A 9,794-nucleotide genomic window follows, 5' to 3' on the forward strand; every position below is an offset into this window, starting at 1 on the left:
AAATTAAAACAGTTATTTTTCCATGAAAACTATTATTAAATTATTAGTAGATTTATGTTCAGAAAATATGTATTATATTTGAATATTATTGAGGAAATGCATATTTGGTAAAATATTGTTGTGATACAGGAAATATGATTTTGGAATGAAATGTATGATTTTATTCAACATTGTGTGGTATGAATATTATTTTATGTGAAAAGTATTATGTTATGACAATTTTACAAATAAAGTATGTTTCCAAAAATTATGAAATAATGCAATACATTATGGTTTCAAAATACATGATAAATGAATTATTTATTCAGAATTGTAATGACCCGAAGAATAATGGTATTTAAATAATAAAGAGGGAGGGAAATGGAAACAGAAACAGAAGAAGGCACGAGACTTCGTCGATGAACTCAAAGCCTTCATCAATGACGTTGCACTTTGGGCTCGTCGATGAGAATGTCATTTGTTGACAAGTAGATACCGAGAATACATCTGGGCGGCTCTGAATTTCGTTGACGAGGGGGGAAGTTCATCGACGAGTTGCCTTCTTGACCTCATCGACGAGGTGACATGGTTCATTGACGAAGGCCAGTGTATAAATTCTACCAATCTTGGATTTTTACGCGGACAACGGTAGAAATTCTCTCTCTCTCTCTCTGCCCTACGGTTCCTCTTCCTTCTCTCTTCGATTTTGGCCCCTCCCTTCACCAGATCAACGATCTGAGGCCACCAAAACACTCTTGGAAAAGTTTTCCCTAAGTTTGCCAGAGCGGATCGTCGGTGGGATGAAGTTGGATTTCATCCCAAATTCAAGGTAAAACTTTTTTGTTAAAATTAGGTTTTCCAGCAGTTGTAGGAAATGTAGTAGATGTAGAAATAATGATATTTTGTTATGGGATATTTGGTTTTCAGGGTGTTGAGTGGAGAACCCTGCGGGTGTAGGACCCGTCTCAGTAGGGGATTTTTAGTAGGAATCAGGTAAGGGAAATATGCTTTGCTAGGCAAACCTATTATGAATCAGTATAAATTATATGTTTTCAGCAAATTATTATTTTGATTATCTATGTAGGTTCAAAGCCTGATAATTTTGATATTTAATTGTGTGGCATGAGTTAGTATTAGCTCAGTACAAGGTTTCCATAATTTTCAGAAGACCATGATTTTCAGCTACGCATAGAAACTTGTATTCTGCAGTATTTTTAGAATATTATGATATACCTATTTCAAAACCATAACAATCAGTTCATACAGTAAATTAAATATTTAAGTTATTTAGTTAAGCAGATATTTTAGAAACTCGATTATTACAGTTTACTCAGCAATTTATATGATGTTATGGTTATTTTAGATGTTACAGAATCATGGTAAAAATAGTATTTTTTTTTAGAAATATCAGTTATGTATATAGTATCAGACCCTGATGGACCATATTCAGCAGCAGAGCATGGTACCGTAGCTATATTCAGTTCAGAGTGCAAACCCTATTCAGATAATAGGTGGTATTCAGAAGTCGATCGTGCCTGTGTTGTGGACAGGCTCCCCATCAGATATGAGTTGAGGGGGCCGATTTGACTCTCGAATTTCAATTGACTTACCCTTGTTGGCTAGCTAGGTTAGGTCCCGCCTTCAAGCCGCACAACCCTATTATGAGAGGTTAATTCATGCCTTCAGTTATCCATTTAGGGAATTTTCACAGTTATTATTTATATATATTATGATCTAATTTACATATGATAGTTATAAGTATTATCAGTATTATGAATAGAACATTCTGGATAATCAGTTTATGTTAAGCTACGTAAGCATGTTTTATATAATAACAGGTATACAGGTTTTCTCAGTTTTGTTATATATGGTATTATTTTGTTTAGATCAGATTTTCCAAGTATATGACTCACTTGCTACACCCTAGTAATAGCATGTTTTTTCTTACTGAGCGTCGCCTCATCCCATTTAATTGATATTTTTTGAGTGATCCAATTAGGCGAGCTGATCAAATTCGCGGGTAGAGGGGCTACAGTGCTACCCTGCCAGTAGGGTGAGTGGTTTTAGGAAAGAGGGTATTTTTGTGTAGCCCTAGTTCAGTTATGTATATATTTTTTAGGAACATTTAACACTCTGGTATTGTATTGCATATGTATATGGTTGTGGATACTTGACTTCGACTTCTCGCTGCTTAGGTTGATGTTTTATTCCATCAGAAGTTATCAGCGCCATTTAACTTAGTATATAAATATACAGAATTTGAGCAGCTCATTACAAGAATGATATGTATGAATTGTTCAGTGCAGGGCCGTAATTGATAGCTGGCACAAGGCCATGTATTATGTATAATTTTGGCACAAGGCCGTATTTTTGAATGTTCGGCGCAAGGCCTCAGATAAGAAAGAAATTGGTGCAAGGTCGTATGAATGTATGTATGTATGTATGTATGTTATTTCAGAAAATTCTATCAATCTACCTATGTTATACAAGTATATTATCATGTATTATATGTTATTAGAACCCGGATGATAGTTTAGTTCAGTTACAAGAGCACGATATCGTAGTTATACAGATTAGATTATTATGTTCAGACTTGTGCTAACCGCACCTACTAGTAGAGGGGGTAGGAGATGGATAGTCAATGTGGCTTTTAGTGTAGAGTTGTAGACGTCCACCTAGTAGTCTGGACCAGGGTGTGGAGGGTCCATCGTACTTACAAACATTTTTGACTCGGCAATGGTCGATTAGCCATTTTCGGGTCCCACCTTCGGGTTGCACAACCTGTCATGGGGGGTAATACATGACGTCAGCTAGTTATTCATCCTGGGTAAATTACAGTATTATTAGTTATATCAGACATTTTATGTACAATATGACTTATTAGAAATTATGAAGGTAATTGCTTATTCAGTCATGCTATGATGAATGTTTTCTAGTATATGAAATGTTCTATATTTGTATGATAGCATCAAATATTCATGTTGCCACACAACCGTGTTTAGTTTGTTTTCCCTTACTGAGAGGTGTCTTACCCCCAACATTAAATAATTTTCAAGAAACCCAGAAAGACAGGTAGATCGAGGCCTCTGTTGAGATAGTGTGATACTACCCTGCTTGGAGGGTAAGTTTGATCTAGGAACAGGAGATTTACGTTATGGGTTTCTAGACATGTATATACTTCTGTATTTTTGGAGATTGTATATAAATACAGTATTTTGGAATGTAGTTGACTCTGGTAATATGCATTTTATGGTTTGAAAAATGTGATTTATATTTACTGCTGCTTAGGTTTTCGCTGTGAATGTTATATGTGTCCCCATTACCTACGGGTTCAGGTTGACTGTATTTTGTGTATTATTATGTAGTAAATTAAGCAGGTCATTACAGTTTGGTATCCGATCCTAGGATGCTAGGTTTTGTAGATTCTAAAATGCAGTATTAATAATACCTGAGTATAGGATAAAGGAATTTGAGGACTGATTTTGTAGTCTAGATGTAGGACTTCCATGGTAGTTTGTGTGATTTTCCTGGGATGACAACTTTAGGAAAGCCATGTTAAACTATTGTCGGGTTGGGTATCTAGTTTGCAGGATTGAACCTTGAATTAAGATTAAGAGTGATGAATTAATTAAGGAGATATTGTACTAGTTGGATGATATGTTATGGTGATAGAGTTCTAAGTTAAGTTATTTGTTTTTCAAGATGGACCCTAGAGGCAGTAGTGCCCATGCTAGTGGAAACGAGGGAGTTCGGCCCTTAGGCGTTGCAAGCGATGATTTAGATACAGTTTTATGCAGCGTGGTACACCAGGTTATGGCTGAAATTGCCAGGAATTCCAAGGAGCTGGGTGGTTCATATGCAGGCCACGATAGCTCGATTGAGAAATTCATTAAAATGAACCTTTCAGCTTTCTCAGGAGGAACTGATCCTGCTATCACTGAAAACTGGGTGCAGGAGATTGAGAAGGTATTTGTAGTGCTGCAGTGTTCTGAGGAGCAGAGGGTGCTGTTTGCTACATATAAACTAACTGGAGAGGCCGAGCGATGGTGGACGATAGTGAAACTTTTAGAGCAGCAGAGGACAGTACCTATGGAGATGACAAAGGAGCAATTTAAGAAAATATTCTTCAATAGGTATTTTCCAGCCTCGTCCAGGGAAGCTAAGATAGAGGAGTTCCTAAATCTGAAGCAGAGATAGCAGATAGTGCAGCAGCACGTGGCGAGATTCATTAAACTATCTCGCTTCGCCCCATACATTATTTCATATAAGGCGAAAAAGGTATGACAATTTGAAAGAGGTATGAGGAAAGAAATATATAAGTAGGTGTCGATACTGAAGTTACAGGATTTTTCTGAGTTGGTAGATAGGGCCACTATAGTAGAAATTGGAGAGCGGTTGAAGGCTGAGGAGCAGAGACAGAGGAAGAGATCCACGTCGTCTGGTTCCCAGCAGTGGTCTAGTCGTGCTTCATTGAAGAGAGGTGGCTACTACAGAGACCGGAGGCAGGAGATCGGGAATCATGGTTTCCAGGGTATGTAGCCACTTCCAACTTGCCCGACTTGTCGGAAGAGACACCCAGGGGAGTTTCGTGTCGGGCGAGGTATTTGCTACCAGTGTGGGAAGTCAGGACATGTGATGGCAGATTGTCAGGCTCATATTGGTGCTGCTCCCGCTCCTAGATCTGCTCGGGGAGGCTATCAGGCGCTACGTGGAGGCCAACAGAGGAACATGGCTCGGGCTAGGGTTTTCGCTCTGACATCAGGTGATGTTGAGACAGCCGGCGATGTGGTGACAAGTATGGTTAGTATGTTTTTATTTAAAGTCATTGCATTATTTGATTTAGGTGCCACACGCTCATTCATGTCTTCGGCTTGTGTTAAATTATGTGGGGTAGACACACAAACATTAGATGTTGAACTTTTAGCGACTACACCGATTGGGTCGGTAGTGAGGTGTAGTAGGGTACACCGTGGATGTCCAGTTGATGTTCAGGGGAGGATTCTATCTGCTGATTTAATAGTGTTAGATATGCATGAGTTTGATGTCATATTCGGCATGGATTGGCTAGTAGCTAATTTTGCTAGTATTGATTACCGTTCGAGAGAAGTGATATTCAGACCGCCAGGAAGACCAGAAGTTAGATTTATAGGGTCACGAGTGCAATCTTTACCTCAAATGATTTCAACTATTCAGGAAAGGAGATTGCTTTAGAGTGGTGATCAGGGATTCATGGACTTTGTAAAGGAAATGTCAGGGAATGAATTGAACCTTACTAGTATGCCAGTAGTGAAAAAATTTACAAATGTATTTCCACACGAATTACCGGGTTTGCCACCTGATCGTGAGGTAGATTTTTCCATTGATCGACTTCCAGGTAAAGCGCCGATCTTTAAAGCACCGTACCGAATGGTGTCAACAGAGTTGGCAGAATTAAAAGATCAATTGCAAGATTTACTTGATAAGAGTTTTATACGACCTAGTGTATCCCAATGGGGAGCTCCAATATTATTTGTGAAGAAAAAGGACAGGTCTATGAGGATGTGCATAGATTATAGGGAGATTAATAAAGTGACCATCAAGAACAAGTATCCTCTACCCCGTATAGATGATCTATTTGACTAGCTCCAAGGCACACGGGTGTATTCTAAGATTGACCTAAGATCAGGCTATCATCAGATGAAAGTAAGGGCAGAAGATGTATCGAAGACGGCCTTTAGGACTAGGTATGGAAATTACGAGTTCCTTGTTATGCCATTTGGTTTGACGAATACTCTTGCAATATTCATGGATTTAATGAATAGGATCTTCCATGCATTTTTAGACCAGTTTGTTGTTGTTTTTATTGATGATGTACTAGTTTATTCGAGGAGCTATGAGGAGCATGAGATGCATTTGAGGCAAGTTTTGCAGACACTCAGGGAAGAGAAGTTATATGCCAAGTTCAGTAAATGTGAATTCTAACTTGAGAGAGTTTTTTTTTTAGGACATGTTATCTCAAGAGATGGAATTTCTGTGGATTCTAGTAAAATGGATGTGGTAGTAAATTGGGTCAGACCGAGGAATGTCCAGGAGATTAGGAATTTCTTGGGATTAGCTGGATATTACCATCATTTTGTTAAAGGGTTCTCAACATTATCAGGGCCTTTGGCACAACTGACTAGGAAGAATGTCAGATTTGAGTGGGACGATAGCTGTGAGCAGAGTTTTTAGGAATTGAAATAGAGACTTGTCACGGCACTAGTGCTGATTATCCCATTGATGGGTGAGGGTTATACTATCTACAGTGATGCGTCCTTGAAGGGACTTGGTTGTGTACTGATGCAGCATGGTAGAGTGGTAGCATATGCTTCTAGGAAGTTGAATGAATATGAAAGGAATTACCCTACCCATGATCTTGAATTAGCTACAGTGGTACATGCATTGAAGATTTGGAGGCATTATTTGTATGGCGAACGATGTGAAATTTTCTCCGACCATAAAAGTTTGAAGTATTTCTTCACTCAGAAGGAACTGAATATGAGACAGAGAAGGTGCTTGGAGCTTATTAAAGATTTTTATTGTACCATCAATTATCACCCAGGAAAAGAAAATGTGGTAGTTGAGGCGTTGAGCAGGAGGTCTGCGAGACTAGTGGTAGCAACTATGGAGATCCAGTATACGATCATTATGGATTTGGAGAGACTCAGCAAGGAGTTGATAAAAAGTGATCCTCCAGTGTGTATCGCTAGTTTAGTGGTACAACCTACTCTGCAGAAAATAATTAAAGTTGCTCAGAAGGAAGACCTAGAATTAGCAGAGGTATTAATCAAAGTGCAGAATGGTTAGGGGGAGTAATTCTATTTGTCAGATGACAAAACTCTGTGGTTCCGTTCCAGGTTATGTGTTCCTGCCGATGCTGACAACTGGAAGACCATTTTAGAGGTGGCTCATAGATCTTGGTATACAATTCACCCTGATAGTATGAAAATGTACAGGGATATGCGAGAGTTTTACTGGTGGAGTGGTATGAAGAAGGAAATTATCGAGTATGTAGCGCAGTGTCTAATGTACTAGTAGGTAAAAGCTGAGCACCAAAGGCCAGCGGGTCAGTTGCAACCGCTATTTATCCTAGAGTGGAAGTGGGATCATATATCCATGGACTTTGTTACAGGGCTGCCATCAGCGTCACATGGTCAGAATGTGATTTGGGTGATTGTAGATCGGCTGATTAAGACCGCCCATTTTCTACCTATCAAGATCAACTATTCCCTTAGCCATCTAGCGGAGGTGTATGTTCAGGAGATAGTCCATTCTCACGGAGTGCCTGTGTCCATAGTGTCAGATCGAGACCCGCGTTTCACGTCACGTTTCCGAAGGAGTTTATAGGAGGCTCTAGGGTCTTAGTTGTCTTTTAGCACGACATTCCATCCTCAGTCAGACGGATAGACTAAGAGGATGATACAGATATTAGAAGATATGCTTCAAGCGTGTATACTGGACTTTGGGGGTAGTTGGACTCAGTTCATGCCGCTGGTGGAGTTCGCATATAATAATAGTTATCAGGCCAGCATTGGTACGACACCATTTGAGGCACTGTACGGGAGGAGATGTCATTCTCCGTTATATTGGGACAAGATGGGTGAATGAAAATTTGTGGGACCCGAGCTTATGCAACAGGCGTACGATAAGGTTTGGCTCATCAGAGATAGAATCAGTGTAGCTTAGAGCCAACAGAAGAGTTATGTTGATAATCGCCATAGGAAATTAGAATTTGATATTGGTGATCCTGTATTTTTGAAGACAACACCGTTAAAAGGGGCTATGAGGTTTGGAAGGAAGGATAAACTTAGTCCTAGGTTTATCGATCCGTTTGAAATTCTAGAGAAAGTAGGGCCGATTGCGTACAGGATAGCTTTACCACCTGCGTTATCTAGGATGTACGACGTATTCCATGTTTCCATGTTGAGGAAATACATCCCAAGCCTTTCTCATATAATCAGTTATGGTGAATTAGAGTTTAGTGATTCACTAGTCTATAAGGAGGTGACAGTACAGATTCTAGATAGAAAAGAACAGGAATTGCGTAACAAGAAGATTCCTCTGATAAAGGTTCTATGGAGGAATCATATAGTAGAAGAGGCATCTTGCGAGCTTGAAGAACAGATCAGAAAGAAATACGCACAATTGTTCCAAGAAGTTCAGATGTAACTAGGTTGTAAGTAAATATGTAGTATTTCTTTTGTAGGTACATGTAATAGTTTAGTTATGAATAGATTTTTAGTTTTGAGAGAATTTTATTTTAATTTATATGTGTAATCTCTCAGAACTTGAAATGTAACCACGGTATTCCTCCACCATAAGTGAGGGTAAGTAATAAAATAAGTAGACCGTTTTGCCCTTAAGGGATGATGAGTTATATGAATAGTAAATTTCAAGGACGAAATTTTATAAGGAAGGGAGAATGTAATGACCTGAAGAATAATGGTATTTAAATAATAAAGAGAGAGGAAAATGGAAATAGTAAAAGAAGGCGGAGCGTTCGTCAACGACGTGGCATTTTGGGCTCGTCGACGAGGGTGTGCTTCGTCGATGAGAAGATACCGAGGGGATATATATCGCAGCTCTAAATTTCATTGACGAGGAGTAACATTTGTTGACGAATTGCCTTATTGACCTCGTCGACAAAGGCCAGTGTATAAATAGGCCTAACCTTCATTTTATGGCCGAAAATCCTGCGAGAATTTCTCTCTCTCTCCTCACTTCGTCCCTCCTTCCTTCTCTCTAATATCTCGGGCCAGATTCTCACCGATTCGATGATTTGATGTCACCATGACGCTCCTAGGAAAGTTCTTTGCAAAACTAACAGAGTGGATCGTCGGTGGAGTTACTTTGGAATTCATCCCTTGTTTAAGGTAAGGCTTTTTATTTAAATTTTGGTCTTTCCATAGTTATAGGAAATGTTGTACATGAAGAAATATTGAAGTTTAGTTATAAGAGATGTTGGTTTCAAGGTTTTGAACGGGGAACCCTGCGGGTGCAGGATGAGTATATTTTAGGGGATTTCTTCTCAGAAATCAGGTAAAGGAACAAACTAAAACAATTATTTTTCCATGAAAACTATTATTAAATTATTAGTAGATTTATTTTCATAAAATATGTATTATATTTGAATATTATTAAGGAAATGCATATTTGGGAAAATACTGTCGTGATACAGGAAATATGATTTCCGAATGAAATGTATGGTTTTATTCAACATTGTGTTGCATATATATTATTTTATGTGAAAAGTATTATGTTATGACAATTTTACAAATAAAGTATGTTTTCAGAAATTATGAAATAATGCAGTACATTATGGTTTCAAAATACATGATAAATGAATTATTTATTCAGAACGATATGTATGAATTGTTCGGCGCAAGGCCGTGATTGATAGTCGGCGTAAGGCCGTGTATTATGTATGATTTTGGCGCAAGGCTGTATTTATGAATGTTCAGCGCAAGGCCGCAGATAAGAAAGAAATCGGTGTAAGGTCGTATGAATGTATGTATGTATGTATGTTATTTTAGAAAATTCTATCAATCTACTTATGTTAGACAAGTGTATTATCATGTATTATATGTTATCAGAACTTGGATGATAGTTCAGTTTAGTTACAGGAGCACAGTACCATAGCTATATAGATCAGATTATTATGTTCAGACTTGTGTTAACCGCCCCTACTAGTAGAGGGAGTGAGAGATGGATAGTCGATGTGGTTTTCAGTGTAGAGTTGTAGACGTCCACCTAGCAGTCCGGACCAGGGTGTGGAGGGCCCATCGTACTTACAGACA

Source organism: Malania oleifera, chromosome 2, assembly GCF_029873635.1.
Source record: "Malania oleifera isolate guangnan ecotype guangnan chromosome 2, ASM2987363v1, whole genome shotgun sequence".
NCBI lineage: Eukaryota > Viridiplantae > Streptophyta > Magnoliopsida > Santalales > Ximeniaceae > Malania > Malania oleifera.